Source organism: Papaver somniferum, chromosome 2, assembly GCF_003573695.1.
Source record: "Papaver somniferum cultivar HN1 chromosome 2, ASM357369v1, whole genome shotgun sequence".
NCBI lineage: Eukaryota > Viridiplantae > Streptophyta > Magnoliopsida > Ranunculales > Papaveraceae > Papaver > Papaver somniferum.
In genome coordinates, this window is record NC_039359.1 from 47669398 (window position 1) to 47691282 (window position 21885).

Genomic DNA, 21885 nt, shown 5'->3' on the forward strand with positions numbered 1-21885 from the left:
TTGAGGAGGTCTTGATGTAGTTTTTCAAGTGGTAAATAAAAGTTCGTTCAAAGACTTGTAAAGATTTGATTTCAGACTTAATTTTGGTTTCACTTAATGTTACGAGAGGCTGGGACTCAGGATTCCACCAATAAATCCATTCATGCGATTCAAATAGTTATTCTAGACAATTATAGCTCAAATAGAATATTGACTCTGTTTCTTTGCCAAGGTAGATTTTTGAAAATAAACGACTATAAATCTAAAGCATGGGATATCAAAAGACTTAACCTAAGTATAACCCATCAATTGAAATCACAACCGTTCAATAAAAACCATAAAACAATTAATAATCCTTGCAAAAAGTCATGAAAGAATTAAATATAATTACCACACGCATGAAAAATGGCCTCCTCCATCATCCCAGTGTTGGGATTTAGCTCATGATGTCGTACAAACTCTTAAAAGATAGAAACATGGCTCAAAGAGTGTTTAAAGATGGAAGTACAAGGAAAATCACCAAAACAGATCAATTGCAACGTTTATATGCGTGGCAGATCGACTGTTACTAACGATACAAAAGATGTAAGACTGCTGCGAACGATACTATGTGTGTCGTGGATAAACCACACTTTTCTGCGACTCATTTGGGTCGTCCAATGTTCTTCAGCTTCGTCTTCTTCCTCCTGCTGCTGCAAATTTCTATGCAGCGTGATTTCTTCTAACCAGAGCCTCCTCTAAAACTACGTAAAGGCCCCAAACTACCCAACATTCTCCTTTGAACCTCCCAACTCCTTTTATATACTTCACAGGGTAATTAAATACCGAGAACACCCCTGTTTTTCTTCTTTTCCAAGTTCCGACAAGTTTGGTTATTATTTCCTTTTTTTCTTCTCACGCGGCTTTCTGTTTGATGCAAACTCTTTTAAAAATATCAGTAAATCTTGCAGAGTATATTCTCTTCCAATCTCACCACATTGTTTCCAAAAATACAACAAAGATATCCCGTGATATTAAACCTCATGTGTTTTATCTTAACTCAACAACTACTGCTCTTTTTTCGAATCTGGATGCCTTACCTTCCCTGTTTAATCTTTACACGTCACTCCCAATCCAAATCAGAGAAAATCTCCGACCAAATCTCGCTGGAAATCCTCGCAGTTCAACAACCATTTTCCCGTGAAAGTCTCACACTCTGTTTTGATACAACTCGGTGTACATCCTTGCTTTATCGAATCTAAAGCACTTAGAATCCCTGTTTAGCCGTTATAGGATTATACCAATCAAAAACAAAAACCAAATCCGTCTCAAACTCTTCAAAATCATGTCCAGAGAATACGCAGGAATAACCAGGTCTTCCCGCCAGTTTCTATTTTCCAACAAAAGAGAAGATGACCCCCCCTATCCAGACTGGGGTGCATTTAGCCATTGGAGTGTATATAGCAGTGAGGTGCCCCTTAGTAATTGAAGTGCCCCTTATCCAAACTGAGAGTCCGAATAGTAATTTTCTCCCACGAGCGCAAATACCACTTTTCGAGCCAATTTTCCGGCAAAAGCTTATTTCTCCAAAAACACCTACAAAGACACAGAAAGCCATAATAAATACAAAATCGAGCACTAACAATATATACAATTGAGATTATATCAGACACAAAAATGTGTCTATCAGGTCCCTCTGGAGGATCCTGTTTACCCTTGATTGACCATCGAGGCGATTGTATGTTGTATATTAGTTTTTGATTTCTCTCTTCACCCAGGTACTATCTTTCCGACTTCTCTCTTTACTGATTCCTCATGTTACTTTACTTTTTGGTATTTCTCTTTCATTAGAAACGTTGAGGACAATGTTAGATTTAAGTTTGGGGGTGGAGAAGAAACTTTTTGTTAGCTTTTAGTTGCAATAAATAAACTCCAGAGCCTAGAAATTTATGCTTATTAAGGTTGGCACTAACCAATATATGTGGACGGGAACATCGTGGTTGTAGGAGTTGAGGAACCAATCTGATTAGATGGAAATATGTAAAGAGTCTATTCATAAAAGCACAAATCTCAGGTGTTAAAATTAAAAAAAAAACATGGTAGTTTCGCCATATCTCGTTGAATCCTAACCCCTTCTGTTTTTATTTCTTAAGTGATTTAGTGGGGCACACGATTCAAGTTGTTACCATTGCTAGGTGAAATAGAGTGATTGAGATACAAAAAAAAAAAGAAAAAAAGAAAAAGCTGAGACCAGACCATCAGACCAACCGGAATAAATTCAATAAAGTTGACCAGTGGTTCCCTTGTATATGCCAGTTGTGTTGACCTAGAGTTAGGTTTATCGACCACTGGTCCCCTTGTATATGCCAGTTGTGTTGATATTAGTCAGACCGGTATCTCAGTCCATTAGGATAGGTTCATCTTGGTAGAGGCCTTCAGACAGACATGGGAAACACCGTTCACTTTAAACCATCGATTTTTTCTCTTTATCCATCTTCTTAATCTTTCCATGTGATTGGTTGACTCCAGTTATGATGTCCAGAAACTATCTGAGTAGAGCTCTGTCACTTATATATGAATTTTAGTATGCTTGAGTGCAAACTCGTGTACAGTAATTGGAATTTCGCATCAAGGTACTTCCTCCTGTAGTCAATGAGAGTATGCCAACCAAGGAGATTCTTTAGTGCCTTCCAAGGTTCTGCATAGATAGCTAGGGTTTGGAGTAAAGGTTTTGTGGGTACACCTCTGGTAAACCCTCTGGAGACAACACTCCTCCGCTAGGGCCACCTAGAGGTTTAACGGCTTGCAGCACGTGCTAATTGTAGTCATTTTTATTTTTCTAAATTAGTTTTGCTCGAGGATTAGCAAATAATAAGTTTGGGGGTATTTGATAGACGCATTTATGTGTCTAATTTTTTCTCAATGTTTCGTATTGTTATTACTCGACTTCGTACTTATTATGGTGTTTTGTGTGTATGTAGGTATTTTTTGGAAAAAAATATTGTTGGAAAATTCGGCTCGAAAAGTTGCTCGGAGCACCCCGAAGGACGATTGCTATACGGACCCTCGGATTTGGCTAATCAGCACCCACGTCTATGTGTAGCCCATTTGCCTATAGCACCCACTGTTTTATCCGGCACCCTGGACGTTGGATAAGGGCACCCATCTCCTTCCTCGTTTGAAGTTTGTTTTGGCGAGAAAATAATGCAGTTCACTGCGTTATTTTCTGTTGGATTTTTTTTGAGGAGTTTCAATGAGACTCAACATATGAAATCATGTGGGGAGGTTGTGTTTGGCTTAACAGGCGTGGTATAGGTGTTCGTTTCAGTCCAGCGTGGCCAGATTCTCCGCGAGAAGAAAACAGAGCAAGCACGGTTCAAAAGAGATATTCACGGGATTACAACGTGGATACGTGTGTTTGGATAGATATTGGCTGCTGCAGAAGTGTGAAGTAGTTAAATAAGGAAGATTCAGAACTATTCAGCACTCTTTAACATCATGGGCAGTTAATTCAGGGAAGAATCTCGTGGCCGACAAAAAAAAAATATTTCCGAGTAAATGAAGATTTTTTGAGAGTTATGACGGGTGATTCTGGTGCATGGAGTAGTATACAAGGTGACAGAGTTGACTAGAAAGTAGATAGAGAGTTTCGGAGAGTTGCAGAGCATCAGAGAGTCAAGAAAATAAAGTTGCAGAAACTCCATTGTTGCTGCTGCACGAAGAACACGAAGAACATAAGACCCTCACCGAGCAGTCTTAAAAGCTACAGCGTCTGTGACACTTTGGCGACAGTCTTATAAGCTACAGTGACATCAACAGTTCAGTGTCTTATCTGCTACATTGACAGCGACAGTTAACATATATCGATTCTCTGTAATTTTAATCATTCTCATACTTTCATCATTTGTAAACCATCTTTGAGCATAAATGAAATCAACTTTTGAGCGTGTTTCCAACATGATGAGAGACTAAATTCTCGCATAACCAACGCAATGGATGAAGCTCACATGAATAATTGGTAACTATTTCATTTTTTCTAATTTTTAATTATAACTCACTCAATCACTGCTTTGCAGAGTTCTTAAAAGTTTACATAATTTTCTTAATTACTTGTGATTCAATTTGATAGATTATACTTTGTTTAATCAATTGATTGTCTATGCTTAGGGAATACAATTAATATTTGAGAATATGTTTAATTATTTGTGAATTAAGAAATAAAGGATTAAAAGGTTAATTAGAGTTATGAAATATTTGACATCATTAATTCATGTGTAATAGTGGATTCTAGTGTCTTGGTTATCTTTAATATCTTGAAATCAAATTTTGAGTTAAGTTTTCTTTATTTTTATTAAATCTAGAATATTTTGCTTTCACAAGTCTCAACGAACCTATTACTACAACTCAATTGAAAATCACATCACCTATGTAAGACTATATTATGGGCATCCAACTCAAAGTCAATTGACAATATTAACCATGTCGAAATATTATTATACATTAATACATGTAACCGATCTGCTGACCGTTCAATTTAAGGACTATTAAAACACTTATCCACATAATTAGGTCTTTCACTTGGCTCATTTTCATAAAACATGATTAATTGTGGCAATGAAAAAAATATCGATTTTGATTTTAAAGCCAACGAAAAAGCGAATATGTTTAAGTTTAAAGTGATTTTAATTTTTGATTTTAGCTTTTTAAGGATCAGGACATTTTAGTTATTGTAATTGTTTAAGAATATATAGATAATTGCAATACCTTTTAGACATCCATTACAAACTCATCCTAGATGAGATAATGATTAAATATGGCTTGGAACAAATGAATATGCCTAAAAACAGGTTTCTTTGTAATACACCTCGATTACTATAGGGTTTTATTTTTATTTTGACGCAATCTTCCGCACAAGAATGGTCATCCCATAGGCCCATCTTAATTCGACCGAGCTAAAAGCCTTTGTTGGAAATGAGCAGATTATCAATATGTTCGATTGGAAAGTGCCACTGGTCCAAGGATTCTAATTTGGAATACGTCTGGCTTCGACTGTGCAGCTTCGTTTGAACCCTGTTATTGACGATTACTAGTTTATCACCCATGCTACGCACGGATTTATTCACATTTTAAAATAATTTCATTGCAAAACTAATAAAAATTCTAAAAATCAGTAAAACATTTAAACTAATAAAAATCAGGCTAACTCTATTATTTCGTAAAAATTCATGGGCTTTGTAATGCAACATCATCGAAGGTTATACTACTTATTCCATCTTCAAATTTTGATTACTACGACGCTTCAATTTTTCTCCAAATTTTGATATACTTTAAATTTCGGGAGCTAATTTTTTCGTTTTATCATATAGTTTTTCCTTTCTTCTCTTGACATACTCTTACTTCACCAGTGGATATGTGTTATCAAGATCATGATATTATACATTATAGTATCCAAAAAAAAAAAACTTTTTCTTTTTCTTTCTGATAGATTCATCCATTTCGCGGTGGTTTGCTTGTGTTTTTCTTTTTATCTACACAAACCTTAATAAATTTCATGTAAATCTTCAAATACAAAGTAACTTGGAATTTAAATAGCATAGAGATAGAGATAATAAAAATGTATACAAAGTGGGAATAACATATAGAAACAATTCTGCATAATGCAAGAGGATATCTTCTACTTCATTGGTCATATATAAATTGAGACAGTGAATGTATGAATGTGTATCCTAAAACTAACACGTGAATCAACATGTGCCTACGCCTAGAAATATATAAGGCGAGTTATATAAGGAGTTTATTTATGTGTAAGGATGATTATATGAGGTGAACACGTGATCCTTATTGACTCTGTATTTAATCATTATTTAAAAAACATAATCAAAATCTTCAAATTAAGATAAAACAATAGGAAATAATTTTTTTTTCCAGTTTTATGAACGACACCACCAATAAACCATCATCTACTGCATCTGCAAGAAAATTTCCCTTCGTCTTTAGATACTTTCAGCCAATATGATTCGCCAAATTGAATCATTATCTAAACTTATTTTCTTACATCCGTGTGTTTTTTTCTTTCTTTTCCACTCATTACAATACAAAATTATCTGAAAAAGCATACAAACTTAAGGGTGCACACGGTACGGTTCGGATCGGTTCCTGCCCAGGCCGAGTACCTGTACCTCCCTAGGCTCGGTTCCAAAATTTTGGACCGGTACCTGTACCTTGTACCTTGGTTCCGGTACCATTCGGTACACGTACGGTACCAAGTACGGTTCCGGTACCAATCGGTACTTTCTGTCAGAATTCAAAGACAGATTTTCCTGTCATTTTTCCAGACAAATTGAGTACCTGTTTTTCAATATATTAACCAATATCTCAATCAAAGAATAAATTAACAACTAACACGTAACAATAATACTAGCAAACCAAAGTTCCAAACAACCAAAGTCTTGAAAATCTGAAAAAAGAAAAAGTAGCAGTAGCACACAAACACACACAATAGTCTTAATTCTGAACCACAATGCACTGGTGGTGGCATTATCAAATAGCAGTAGCAACGACAGAATGATTGGACAGTGGTGGCAAACTGGCAATGACAAATACAAAGTCTTGAGTCTTGATCTTCTATTCCATTCCATGGCAGCATCACTTGTGGTGGCATTGTTGTTGATAGGACCAAGTAACGCTACAAAAACAAGTAATAGCAGTTAGTAACTATTAGTCTATGTCTAATACTGCCAAACATAAGTAAATAGATAGTGCTCTTTAAGTGTATTCTAAGATTCAAATGACTACATACATTTGAAGATTCAATTGACTACATGAATCCGAAATTAAACATGTATTCTAAGCATGTTCTCTGATTTCGAGACATACCAAGGAATCAACAGATTCGGGTTTGTGAGTAGAAATCACCAAAACTGATGTTTCAATTTCGAAAAAAACCCATGCTTTAAAACTCCTTCAAATACAATAATCGAAAACAAAAACTGCATAATCAAGCAAAAATGAGAAAATCAAGCAAAAATGGAAAAGAACATGTAATAACAATAAGGTTTATACCTGAGGAAATTTTCTTCTTGGAGTCTTCACACCACCACCAGAAATAGCAGCAATATGGTAGCTGATGTCGCTGATGATGAATCGACATATTCAGATCGAATTAACCAATACCAAGCAAATATAATCTAATCAAATAACAATAATCTCAACTAAAAACTAAATTAAAGTTAAAAATGAGTTCAATCTCTAGTTCGATATCTTCTTCTTCCCGTTAATTAAACTAGATACAGGGTTACAAAAAGGGTTTCCTTTTGATTTCTGCTGATATATGATTTTTGATTTTGAGACGGGTTATGATTAATCTTCGATTTGTAAGTGAGAGGTTCGATCTGTGAGGTTCGATCTATGAGAGTGACGCTGTGGTAGAAAATTGAGAGAGAAACAGGTTGTGAAAGAACCGAGAGAGAAGTGAAAGAAGAAGAAGGAAAAAGAAAATGAATCACTTCTGTTTCTAACCCTAACTTCATTCCTATATGTACTAGATATCTACCACCGTTAGATTAGATAGAAATCTAACGATCACAAATGATCGGTACACTCGGTACAGTTCGGCACGGGATATGGGTAGGGCCGAGTACCTGTACCTCCCTAGTCTCGGTTCCTATTTTTTGGACCGGTACCTGTACCCCCTTTCTCGGTTCGGGACAAAAACAGGTACGATTCCACCGGTTCCGGGACGGTCCGTCGGTCCGGCTCGGTTCCTGTGCACCCTTATACAAACTCATAAATTCGTCATCTCCACCGTATATATAGTCTCTATCCTCACCCCTAATTTTTTTTTTTTTTTTTTTGAGCATCTCACCCCTAGTTGCCTATCTGGACATAAATATATGATAATTAACTTTACTATCTTAATTTTTATCTCAAGCATAAAAGTGATGTGCTATTAAAGGGGATAAATTATGGGCTAACATTAGTATAGCCCACGTGCCATGTAAAATGACTTTGTCAAGCATCAGTGCATTACTAAGCTGCTGATATGAAAATATTTATCTCAAACTAGTATAAATAATCTTCCTAGCATAGTAAGCAAATCTGCAAATGCACCATTTGAAATGACACCCTTACGTGAGTATCTATACTAAGTTTGATTTTTGCTGGTAAGCACCAAATTAAGGAACCATGAAAATGACACGGACAACAGCCAATATAGGATTTTAGGTCAGATATATAAAATACTGATCTCACATCACAATATTTTCCCAGCACAGTGCCTACACAACTACACCACTACATCTTCCATTTTTTCTGCAAAGGTAACATAAAAAGTACACAAATCATGTGCAAGCGATTGCAACTACTATAAAAGTTATGCATTAAGTAAATGCTTGCAATCCAATATAGATTTTTATTTTATTTTTATCGACTAAACATACGGACAGCGTTCTTCAACTCTGTTACTGTTGCCCGAACCTGCAATATGACTCAAATTTTAAAGAATCTGGAATTACAGATGACGCATTCACATGTAGAGGTCAAACATACTAAAAAGTCAACCAATCTCATTAGCCATCCTCTGTGTCTTTCTAAAGTAGACGCAAAAAAAAAAATTCATTTAAACTCCAGCATCGAATCGAAAAGTGTAATTTGATGCTGCCGATGGCTCTCAACAAAGTCCTTTTGCATCTTGCTATTTCTCAACCTCATAACGAGTGCGGGTGAGATAGCTAAGAACTTGAGTGTCTTTATTATAAAAAAATTCATTTTAATAAAAAATGAACTTGAAACACACACGAGTCGACCATAATTCTAATCAATACGTGAAGAAAAATATGAAGAGGAACTTGAGCTAGAATTAACAAACATCAAACGGTTAGTATTTTGCTAAGACTTTTTTTTGATCGGAAAGGAGAAGATATATTAGATTAAGATAATTTACAGAAGACTACCAGAGAAGGTAGATGAAAACAAAAGAAAAAAGGTTACATTACAAGAACAAGTATTCCCAATCATTAATCACAGAACTAGTGAAGTTCAAGTGAACCCTATTTCCTGCTGCTGCCCAAAGGAGGATTGAAGTCTTTACTTCATTAACCAGATTGTCATCTGTCTTAAACACATGGTTTTCATCAAAAGTGCGGTTGTTGAGCTCTTTCCATAAAGACCAAAAGACTGCTGCTGGAATCAAACTCCAAATATAATTTCCATTGTATGAATAGGTGGTATTATTCCAACAGTGTGCTAGATGCATAATCGATCCATGTATTACCCAAGAGCATCGAGAGGTAGGCAGAAGCTGCGACCACACTCTAAAAGCGACTCGACGGTGCAAGAACAAATGACTTTGAGTTTCTGAAGCGTTTCCACAAAGAACACAGGAATTATCCATTTCAATTCCTTTTCGCCGAAGGACATCCTTAGTGTTTAACCTGCCGTGAATTAAACTCCAAACAAAAAGGTTGATTTTGGGTGGAACAGCAGCCTTCCACACAAAAAGATATGGGAAATTATCTATTCCATGTGATTCAACCAGTTTAGAGTATAAAGTCTTTACAGAGAACACACTAGAAGGATGAAGTTTCCATCTTCTTGTATCTTGCAGTTGATCTCGTACCGGCGGATTATCACCAATCACAATTAAAAGTGTGGCGTATTCTTCAGCCTCTGAACTGGTTAGGACACGTTTGAAATCAAACATCCAGTTTCCCTCCACAGATATCATATCTTCAAGCTTTACAACTTTGTCTCTAGACAATTTGTAATGGTTAGGAGAAATTGTAGCTAAAGATTGCTGGCCACTCCAAATGTCATTCCAGAATGCAATTCTGCTCCCTGAATGCAAAAAAAGTGTTGAGTTCTCACTAACTAATACCGCAAAATCTGCTATCACTCGCCAACAAGAGACACCATATGTTTGAGTTACTTTTCCCGGGATCCAGTAAGAAAAATCAACACCGTATTTTTCTTCGATTATCTTATACTAGAGTTTATTCTTTTCAACACCATATCTCCACCCCCATTTAGCTAACATTTCTAAATTCATAAGTCTAAGATTACAAATACCTAGTCCACCTCTTTCCTTAGTAGCACGAACCAAGTCCCAATTTACCAAGTGAGAAATTTTGGCACCCTCTTTGTACTCCCACAAAAAGTTGCGCATCTTTTTATCTAGAATCTTAATGATAGAGATAGGGGCCTTGAACAATGAAAAATAATAAGTTGGAAGAGAAGACAAAATGCATTTTAAAAGCGCAAGTTTACCGCCCTTTGATAGGGATATCCTTCTCCAAATGGAGAGTCTAGCATCAAACTTCTCTATGATTGGGTCCCAAATTCCTTTTGATCCCGATTTCGCACCGAGGGGCATTCCCAAGTACATAAAAGGTAATGAATCTGTTGAACACCCAAATTCCTCATCCCATACAGACAACTCTGTTACATTACCAACCACAATAAGCCTGGTATTGGAATTGTTGACCTTCAAACCGGCAATAAACTCAAAAAAGTGAAAAGATGAGAACAAATTATGTTCTTCCTTTTTATGATCTACAAAAAATATAGTATCATCTGTATAATGAAGATAATTAATATTAATACTTGTAGGTGAAACCGAAAAGCCACTAAACAAGGATTGATTTGCAGCTCTATCCATGAAACGAGAAAAACCCTCCACAGCAACGTTGAACAAAAGAGGAGACACTAGGAAGCCTTGTCTTACACCTCTTGTACTAGTAAAATACCCAAAAGGTGACCCGTTGATAAAGACTGAGAAGGAAGAAGTAGAGTAGCAGAACTTCAACCAATTACAACATTTCCTGCTGAAACCCATTTGATTTAACACAAATTCAAGATGTTTCCAATTGATTCTATCAAAAGCCTTCTCAAGATAAATTTTGCACACAATACCAGCATTTCCAGACCTCAGTATAGAATCTAACAATTCATTGGCAATTAAGGTACCATCAATAATTTGCCTGCCTTCAATATTAGCAGGGGATATAAGTTTGTTCATCAGAAGTTTTAGCCTTGTAGCTAGAATTTTTGCTATGATCTTGTACACACTAGTTAGGAGACATATAGGCCTGCAATCTTTGATAGTTTCTATGTGATCCTTTTTAGGAACCATAGTAATGAAAGTAGAATTGCTTTTAGAGTTTATTGTACCTGTAGTGCAAAATTCATTCACCGCGCCCATAATATCTTCCTTTATGAAATGCCAGCACTTCTGAAAGAAAAGAATGAGGAAGCCATCTGGTCCTGGAGCTTTATCATTACCTAAATCTCTTATAGCATGTAAAACCTCTTCTTCAGTGAAATCAACTTCTAAAATTGAAGCCTCTGCAGATGTGATGCTATCAAACGTAATCCCTTCTAACTCAAGTCTTATAACCTCTATTTTAGTAAAAAGAGTTTTATAATAATCCACAATATGTTCTTGCAATCTTACTCTATCAGACACCAAGTCATTTCCAATGTAGAGCTGCCGGATGCTATTGTATCGTCTTCTAGTAAAAGCATTAGTATTTTTCTAAGACCACTCCAGTACGATTTGCATATAAATTTGTAGGACATTTAACCAAAAATAAAGAAGGGCCAATTGTCATGTCCTACACTAATTAACTTATAAAACAAAGTAGAGAAATACTACCGTAAGCTTTAGTCTCTATCTGAAAAGTCATCATCCCACCACCATTTTAATCATTTTTCCCATTGTCCTCATCCGTTCATTTAGAAGAACACACACATTCATAATAAAACTTCATGCATTTGATAACCATCGCCGCTAAAGTATCATATCCAAGTTTACCCAACCCGATAACTTATTTTTCAGCTCATTAAAATTTAAAAACAGACAAAATGTTTCCATTGGTGTACACAAAAATTGTTGTTTCAAATGCAATAGATTATGTTAGATGACTCAACCTATAGACAAAATCTCACATTATCATGCCATATCAGATTACCCAATTCATGCCAACTATCTCAGTCAAACAAAAGACAAATAGTTATTTTGCTTAACCACGACTACGTAATCGATCTCAACCATAGCTGAAAAACTAATGTAATCAATCGTGGTCAACTTACAGATCTCAACCATAGCAGAGAAACTGATCAACTGATCATGCTCAGCTTAAAAGTGACTATCTTAACAACCACGATGATTTATAAAAAAAAAATTTGATCGGCAAAAACAATATATTAACGATGGAAGCCTATGCTAAGAAGCACAGCCGAAAAGGTTACAAAGCTAAATACAAAAAGATGTCAAAATGACCCAAAAAAGAAGCAAAACTAAGACGAAAGTTATGGAGGATCGAAGAAATTCGAAGTCCAATTTACAATGATATCGTCGACTAAGACATTAGAGAAAGAAGGCAGATTGTTACCCCAAGATGCTAGCCCAAGAGATAGTCTTCAGTTTAACTTCCCATATAATGGCTTCCACTGGTTTTTCCTTGTGATTGAAAGTTCTTTCATTAGGTTTCAGCCACAAGGTCCAAAGGATGCTCACATAGAGCCGACTCCATAGCTCCTTAATCCGGAAAAGGAATTGGAAGACCAATTAGAGATAAGGAAACTGACTGAAGCAGGAGGTTGGAACGTCTTACCAACAACAGTGAAGAAATATCTCCAGACTTTGTTAGCATAACTGCAATTAAGAAAGATATGATTGAAGCACGATGATTTATATAATAAGCTCATCTAAGAGTGAATGTTTCCAGAAAAAGGTTTTTCGTGGCCGCACTCAAAAGCTAACTTCAACCGTAGCAAACAAACTCAACTACTTCCTCCATAGTGATTAAACGATTCATGTTAAATGTAGACAACAACTTTTTATTCTTGTAATTAGTTCTGTTAATGTTTGTTTTTTTGGAGGATTTTGTGTTTCCCCCTTAAATAAAATAGCTAATTTGCATAACCCCTTTAATAATTGATAATTGGTGAAAAATCCTATCTGTTATAACTTCCGTTACCACCAGTTATCTGTGCATGTGCCACATATGTGTGCGTTACAGACATTTATTTTTAAGAACCCTAACATACTCTCTAGCCTGAGATTTTAATCTGGGCTTGAAATTACATGTGTTACCATCATCGATATGATTATCCCGGCCAGTGATTCAGTGAAGGAAGAAGAATAGCAACGATGGCTTTCATTTCAGACTCTACCAGCAGCACTTACTTTCGTTGTTGTCATCATCTCTCATTATCAAGATATTGGAATTAAAATTGATTGCTTTGAAATTCACACTACCAGCATAGAGCCTTCGTACCAGGTGAAAAGTAATAACTCGATCAAAAATAATAGTAGCTCTGTAGCTTCAATTAATTCAAGCTTAGTAATCTCAATTTGGAGAGAACAAGACATCTACCATTTTTTAATCCCTTTATCAAATATTAATGTCTGCATTAACAACGAAAATTCCTAACACATCACCGCCTCTTCCATTAAAGCTACCACCGATCCATTCCACAAATCATTGTTTTTTCTGCAGTTTAACACTAGCCCATAAATCAAAAGATGTCATTTCTTCTACTATTAGACTTGTAAATTTAACAAAATTACCAACAATGTATAAACCCCCAAATGCCAATTTTCAGAGAGAAAAAAACCCTTAAAATTTAACAAACTGATCTCGGATCTAGTAAAAAGGTTGTGTTTCACTGATTCGAAATTGATGGGTATTCAAGATCAAGGTAGTTAATATCGCGTAACGGTATCGTATCAGTTGGGTCCTATACACCTCTACAAGTGATAATATTTGTTTTTACAGGCGATACATCATTTATTATAGAATTTCAAATAATTATAAAAGCATAGTAAAAAATAACAAAAATCATATACATATCTCAAATTTCCAACGTGCAAGGTGGTTTATTAGCCAACGTTGTGATTGTTGTCCCATTATACTGGTAAATCTTTTTTTTATTATCCTTCATATTTATCTTTTATATTTCTCTGCCTTGCAATCGAAATATGGTTTCCATCTTATATCTTACCATATAGTCATTGATTTTATATTATAAACATGTTAGGGATTTTTACCTTCTCCAATTGACATTGTACTTGTCTCTAAAGACTAGATGCATGTTGATGAAAAATTTATTCACGAAACCGATATTATCGGTGTACAAGTAAAACTGATATATCGGTCTGTAACGGCTTGTACAACCGATAATATTATTTCGTCTTTGTATCACCGATATTTTTGGTATCGTATAGGTATTTTCCGATATCGGATAAAAACCTGTAATATCGGCCTGTACAACCGATGTTGACTACCTTGTTCAAGATCAGTAATTACAACACATTATAATGAAGTAAAATAACAACCAGGTTTTGCATTTTTCGTTCTTCGGATATGAAAAACATAATTCTCTTTTGAGAATCGGTAATAGATCGATAATGATTACTGAATCTTTATTGATTGAGATGATATTCGATTTCATTTTCTCATTTCATTTCTGAAGACTAGGATTTGATATTTTTAGTTGCAGAAAAATTTAGCCGGAGACGAAGAGGAGAAAAAAGATCTATCGGTCTTTGTTTTACTAATTTTATACACACGTATGTCGCACATGGTCATCCAACTAGCTGGTAACTGAAGTTGTAACAGATAGGATGTTTCACCAATTATCAATTATTAAAGGGGTAATGGAAATTAGTTATCTTATTTGAGGGGGAAACACAAAATCCCCCTTGTGTTTTTTACTGATAACGAACATTTGAAACAAACAATACCACAAAATTTATTGTTCTACTTTAGTGTTTAGCCTTTGCAGATTTTTCCCAATACCTATTTTTCACTTAGTCAGCAAAATTATTTCTCAAAATTCCACGGGCTTGGCTAACCTATGAAACACATAAATATGATCAAATAATTAAGTAATATTAACACTTTAGAAAGAATGTAAATCGTCAAAATGAAGGGAACTAGAGGACCTTGAAGCTTTAGCTAGATCAACAACCTAGAAGTGGATCAATGATTCAGTAAATACGGTTTATGGGTTCCGAATCAGACTGCAACATCAGCAAGGTAACCTACAAATATTCGTTGTTTTTGTCTAAAAAATATTTATAACACAGTTAAAAGGAAGAAAGAAATAAAATCGAAAAAGATTTTGAACTCGCAGTGCGAGTTCAAAAAGGAGTTCGCAGCCTAATAACCCTCGGATAGGCGAGATCTGACATCATCAAACTGATGACTTAACCCCAATTAGATAAACCAAATTTTGTATTAAATGCCGCATCTTAAGGCTTCCCTATATATTTTGAAAAAAGTATAATACAGAGTCTCCCACCCAATCCTTATTTTGGCGCTAAAATAAGGCTTTTTTGGTATCTAACTTGGGAAATGATAACTTTGCTTGCAGAAATGAAATCACAAAGACATCTTGCGAACCTAGTACTACGCGTGAATTTCAATGATAATAAACATACTTGATTTGATTTCATTACATTTGTGTTCTAGCTATAACGATCTCCAATCACGTTTTCTTCTCTGATAATCTATCGTGTTTCTTTCTCCTGCCATATTTTCTTATCATCTAGCTAGCATGGTTTGATGAAGTACCGTACAGTCTATAAAGAACTTGTTTTCCTATACTAGCTAGATGATGAGGGTCAGGGACAAGATAAAGTAGTATCAGTGACTGAACCTGGTAGTACTACTCTTCATTGATTGAATTAATGCCACCGGCACTAGTAATAACTAAGTATCCATACGCTCAGAACCCAAAAGCCATTGAGTTGCAATAGCTTCGACCCAAAGGTGTTCGTCAAAGTGGGATCTAACTTGGCGTCGTAAAGATATGCGAAGTATGTAGCTCGTCGCTAGAAATAAGGAAACAGACGAAATAGATGTTGTATATACTTCTCAAGAAAGATGTAATTCATATGGAAAATCAAAGATTTGGAATATTTCTAACTGGGGTTAAGTCGTCAATTTGATGATGTCAGATCTCCCTTATCGGAGGGTTATTAGACTGCGAATTCTTTTTTGATCTCGCAGTCTTTTCCAATAAAATCACCTAAACTAATTCCGAATGAGAGAAGCTTTATGTTCTGATATTCGTTGTTTTTGTCTAAGAAAATGTACAATGAAAAGGAGGAAAGAAAGAAAATCACCTAAACTGATTCCGAATGAGAGAAACAACATCCAACGAGTGTTCTTTATTTTTTTATACCTGCAAAAATAAAAAACCAACGGATCAGAAAAATAAATATCTGCAAGCTAGAAAAAATCTCCATGAAAGCCATGGATCATAAAAGAATCTACAAGCTACCAAGACCTTCGTATATTTTATGGTAAAACGATAAAATCTGACGATTGCATGAAGAAAAAATAAAACTGAGATTTACCAATTTCATTGCTGGAATATATACTAAAGCCGATAAAATCACCAATAACTGCAATAAATAATATCAACGAAAATTACAAAACATCGTGATTTCATTATACCTTGCATCAGTCTTTTTCATCGGCATACCGCAGTCATCAGAAAACAAAACTCTAAAGCGCAACAAGCATAATCGAGAGAGAAAAAGAAAAAAGGAAAAACCTAGCAAAGAAGCAACGTGGAAAGAAGCAAATCTGGCCTTCCCTCCAGAGCTTTAAATAGAGAGTCACCATCATTAAGTATTTAAGTTACCATAAAAAGAAGGAAAAAATATTTCTATGGAGTAATCAATTTGTTAATAATATCAAGAAATATCATAAAATTCATGTAACTTTGATACTATAATATAAGGATATATCTTAAAATTCAAGCAATTTATAGAATTTTGGATATCCACCATATTTTTGGATATCTCCATATTTTTTTGTTGCGGTATTATTTTTTCTAAAAATATATATGTCGAGCACTATTACGGTTTAGAATAATTTCTTTCTTAATGGAATGAGCAATATTAAGAAAAAAAATTCAGCATTATTAAACTTTAAAATAACTTCTTTTTCAATGGAATGAGCAATATTAGGAAAAAAATATTGAAACCCGTTCTTTATTTTTGTTCTTCTAAATAGATTAATTATTTAATAAAAAAGGAAATAAATATTTATCATCTTCCACATGTCTAAAAAGAAGCTGTTTTATTTTCTTTATTCTTTATGAAATAAACAATATTAAGAAAAATCGATTTTGTTTTTTAGTTTATGCTTTTTTTTGTTCCTTATTCTTAGTTTTGCTTAAATAATGTTATATTACTTTCATGATTTTTTTTATTGATGGTTTAATATTTCGAACTATTGGACAGGATAAACGATAAAATTTTTGTGGAACGGATAACACGTTTTGATCTGGTAAGCATTCTCAACTCTATGTCTAATGATTTATAAATTTTGACTAAAGTATTCCGACTTTTTTTGAATTGAAAATGTTAATCGTAGTTAGAGTTAATTTGATAATTAATAGTTTGGAATTGTAATTAGGATTAATTTAATTATCAAAAAGTGTAATTGGACATTGGACATTTTTCTTATTATTATTGTGTGATTGGTTTAATTTTATGATGAAACCTTGATCAACAATATTTGTTTTTGATGTGATGTGATTTTATTTTAATTTTGTTTGTGATATTTTTTCTTTTCATTTGGAATGTAATTATTAGGATTAGCTGATTTTCTTAAATTATTTTTGACAATGTATAGTATTTTATTATATTTAGCTATTTTCGGCAATTTGTTTGTTCATTGTGATTGGCCGAAAATATATTATAAAACAAAAATATTATAAAATTACCAGAAAAAAATATTATGATGGAGTCAGAATCAACCAGAAGCTCCAGTTAATCACAGCGTTCGAAAAAACTCTGTTTTTATATAGAGAATATTTTGCATTCATAAACAGTGGCCGATAATCGCTTTAACAAACAATGGCGAGGGAAGTACTAAAATCAACCTTACTAAGGCGGCACATTAATCACTTAATTAGGCGAGAAGTAAATGTACAAATACTTAAAGTCGATAGTAAAAGACAATTCAACAAGTACAACCGCTTGTTGGAAATGAACCGACAGTTAATACGTCCGAATGAATGGTTAAGGTCAAGGAGACACTTGAAATTTGTTGGGCTTTGCCCGCGCAGGTTCGAACCCTGTTGTATGAATGAACCAATCCGTCATGAGTGAAGGGCCCAAAAATAAATACAACTACAAACTAACTACGTTACGGCAAGACAAGACAAGAAACAAAGCCAACAGCATTTGCTAATTTCGTTTAGAATCGTGATTTAGGGGGAAGGAATTACGTTGGGGGATAACTTAAACGCAATTGTAGCACTTCGATGGGGGATGACCACAGAACCGTCAGACTTGAACCCATGTAAAGTATACAGACTTGAACTGTCATCAACAACCTAAAAACCCCACGCCATCTCTCACACCACGTCGAGAGTTGCGGGACTAATGATATACATATTTTTTTATATATATACTCAATTAGTAGGGGGAGGGACTAATGATATACATATTTTTTTATATATATACTCAATTAGTAGGGGGAGGGATTTGATTCCGAGACCTCACCCTCAAAACCCAAAATACTTAAACACTGGGTCAAGCTCAAATTATTGATATAAATGTACAAAAGAATTCTTTTAAAACCATATATCCCAACAGTCACAAGCCTGACAACGACATGATCATGGGCGCTGATCTAACATTAAACCATAACTGTACTAAGAAATTTTTAAAAATATCGGTAAACTCCTCGAGTACAGTTTATAGATATTGGGGATCCCTCCTTGAGAACAAATGCAAGGTCATCAAAGAAACAATTATCTGAATTAATATCAATAGCATTTCACAAGCCAATGCACCCACAAATAGATCGTAGTCTGCAAGATTCCAGTTCCACATTTTTTTCCTTAAGTGGCCTGGCTTTAATGGTGTTTCAACTGCATCTGGGTAATGATCTTCTTGTCTTTTGTTTTCATGAAACTGACTTAGGGTTTTTTGAGTTACAGCTTGTAAGTGCTTTATTTCTCCGAAAGAGGGAAAGAAGTTAGTGGGGGTATTTAACCTTTCAATGTATAAGGGATAACTTCAATTTTTTCTCTTAACCATGCTGGGTCACCGAATTCCCCCTCCCCCACCCCCAACGTAATTCCTTCCCCCTAAATCACGATTACTGGTTCTTTGGGCGGAGCTTCAAAAACAACAAAAATCATATGATTATGACCCGAGTGGCCCAATAATAAATGCATAACTACGTTACGGAAAGACAAAGACAAGAAGCAATGCAATGACAACAATTTTTGCTAATAGGCAAGACAAGAGAAGCATTTGCGTGAGCTTTAAAAACAACAAACACCAATTAGTTATGAATGGAGTGGCCCAATAATTTAAGAAGTTTTGCAAATGGGCAATGGAAATGTTGATGGCAATAACGTAAGAATTTTTGCAAATGGGCAATGGAGATGGCAACACAATTTTTGCTAAGTTGCTAAGCCAATATATATACCAAGCAACAATTTTTGTTTTTGCTATTGCCAATAACCCCTATGTAAGACGATTTCGTGGGCATCCAACTCATAGCCAATTGGCTATCTCAAATGCATCTAAAAAAAACTTTGCACGCATGGTATGTGAATTTTTGGTTCTAAAAATCTCTCAATGGATGAAAATCCAGCAAACGAAATTCATAGCTAATTTTAGCATGAACGCAATAACGGTGATGCTTCGCGAGGAATGAGCAAGTAAGCCTTTCTAGTGAAGTGCATAAGGGTACATGAAAATTAATTTTTGAGTCTTTTGACAAAATTCGCATCGCATGAAACTCCAACAAGAGTAAATATTAGTCGGATGGCATGCGGATGATTATCTTCCTCCCTTCCGAGGATAAATAATTCCACCCGCTGCCTGGGGAGACTTGGATCAATTGGCAAGTTATTGACTACAAAGAACCAAGTCTGCTAATAGGGTTGGGGGAGTACCAGCCCGAAGTCAATGAATTATTAGTCTTGTATGTATTTTTGTACACCCCTAAACAATTTGATAACCCCTATTAACAATCTTGCAAAGAATCGCTTACGTTGTTACATCTTGTTCGTTTACTCATCCTTCCAAGTCTTCTAGCCAAATGAACTCTCTATGAAGAAGGTAGCAGGCGGTGCAGGAGAGACAATAAGCGCCTTAATATCTTTGTCGGGCTACTATATTTTTATTACCGAAAATGGGTCATTTGTCCAAATATTTTTAAAACATGGTTCAAATTAACGAGTAAAAATTAGTATGGGTAAAATGGACAAAATTTTTTTAGCAAGGATGAAACTGGATTCATCCTGATTTAAACTTAAAAAATAATGAGGATGAAACTGAATGCATTCTGTGTAAATTAAAAAATAAGAAAAAGTATTTGAAAATTGGCAGGATGAAACTGTTTACATCCTGGCTATTTTTACATTTTTGTGCATTTAAACAGTATCAAAATCAAAGTATCCTTTTCACCCAGGAATTATTGGTTTTGGTCTTTTAACTAATTTTGTGTTTTTATTATTACCATCATTAAAGACGGATATTGATTTTGTCATATGAATTGATTTTTGATTTTATGATTCATTGATAAAAGCTGATACTGTTGTACGGCATCTGATGCACTGTGATAGTACCATTATCTGTATTTCAACGATGATTTTTTATTTTTTTTTGAAGCATTTAATGATGATGAATTTGATGCATTCTCCAGCATAAATACTATATGTTTACTGGATGTGAACCATCCACCATGCATAAACAGTCAGCACAAGTCTTCAATAAATAATACCGCCTTTGAAGACAAAATTGCCAATATTTATTCTTGGCTTTATCTCTTATTTAATGTACCGCATCTCAGTTAGCTAAGCCATGGCTGAACGAAACTGGCCGAAGTTATATTCCATCCAAATATCTTTTGGGTCCGCCACCATGGCTTCAAGAGTTTCTGATTAACTTTGTTGATCAAGCCATGCAGATGCAGTCATTATTATATATAATGCTATCCATCAAAAACAAACTGTTTACACTTGTTATTCACGACAAAATTTTCCAAACATTGTTTCTCAAACTAATATGGTTTAGTTAGTGGCAACAAATGAATGAGAGGGGAAATGCCGACGTCTTCTCTGATAATGGCTTCTACATATTTTTTATTTCTGTATACAAACATGCTTTAACAGAAGGTGTCAAAACATGCTTGAACAGACAGCAAAAGAAACAACTGTACCTATCACTTTGGTCCATGGACCATGACATTAATTCAATTCATAGTCCTTTCTCTGAGTAATATCAGATCATAAACCGCGCATTTAATTGATCGATTTTCAAACTTTTTCCCTTGAGAAACAGCAAGTCATGCACCTACGAGGCCCATGTGAACCCAAAACAGAACATACGTACACATGCATGCACCCATAGATAATGCACATACCATTACTACTTCTGCATCTAGCTACCTAGCTAGCTAGTAGAACACAAACAATTTCTACGATAACTTAGTGTTAATTGGACTGAATTTAATATGTGTTTGATAAGAAAGTAATTAATACTGTATTCTTTGATGGAAAATTCGTTGTCTGGTCCTAAGCCCATAAGATTATTTATAGTAGGATTCAACCGGATTAATTAGTTATCTACAGGTCCATATTTAACCAAAACATGGAAATGACCAGAAACTCCTTGTTGCCAAACGTGTGTGCCTGCACACCTTTAATATCTAATATAATTCGATATTCTTCTCTCTTCCATAAAGAAACCTAATTTATCTACATATATAATAAAAAAAACATAGTAGAAGACCTAGACGTTCTGATTTGTGAAGTTTGAGAAGAAGTCTACATATGTGTTTGCTGAAAAAGTAGCATAAAATGGTATGAATTAGTAGTACATATATGATGTACTGAAAAAATCCTGTTTTATTTTAACCAATATGATACATCGATAGTTTT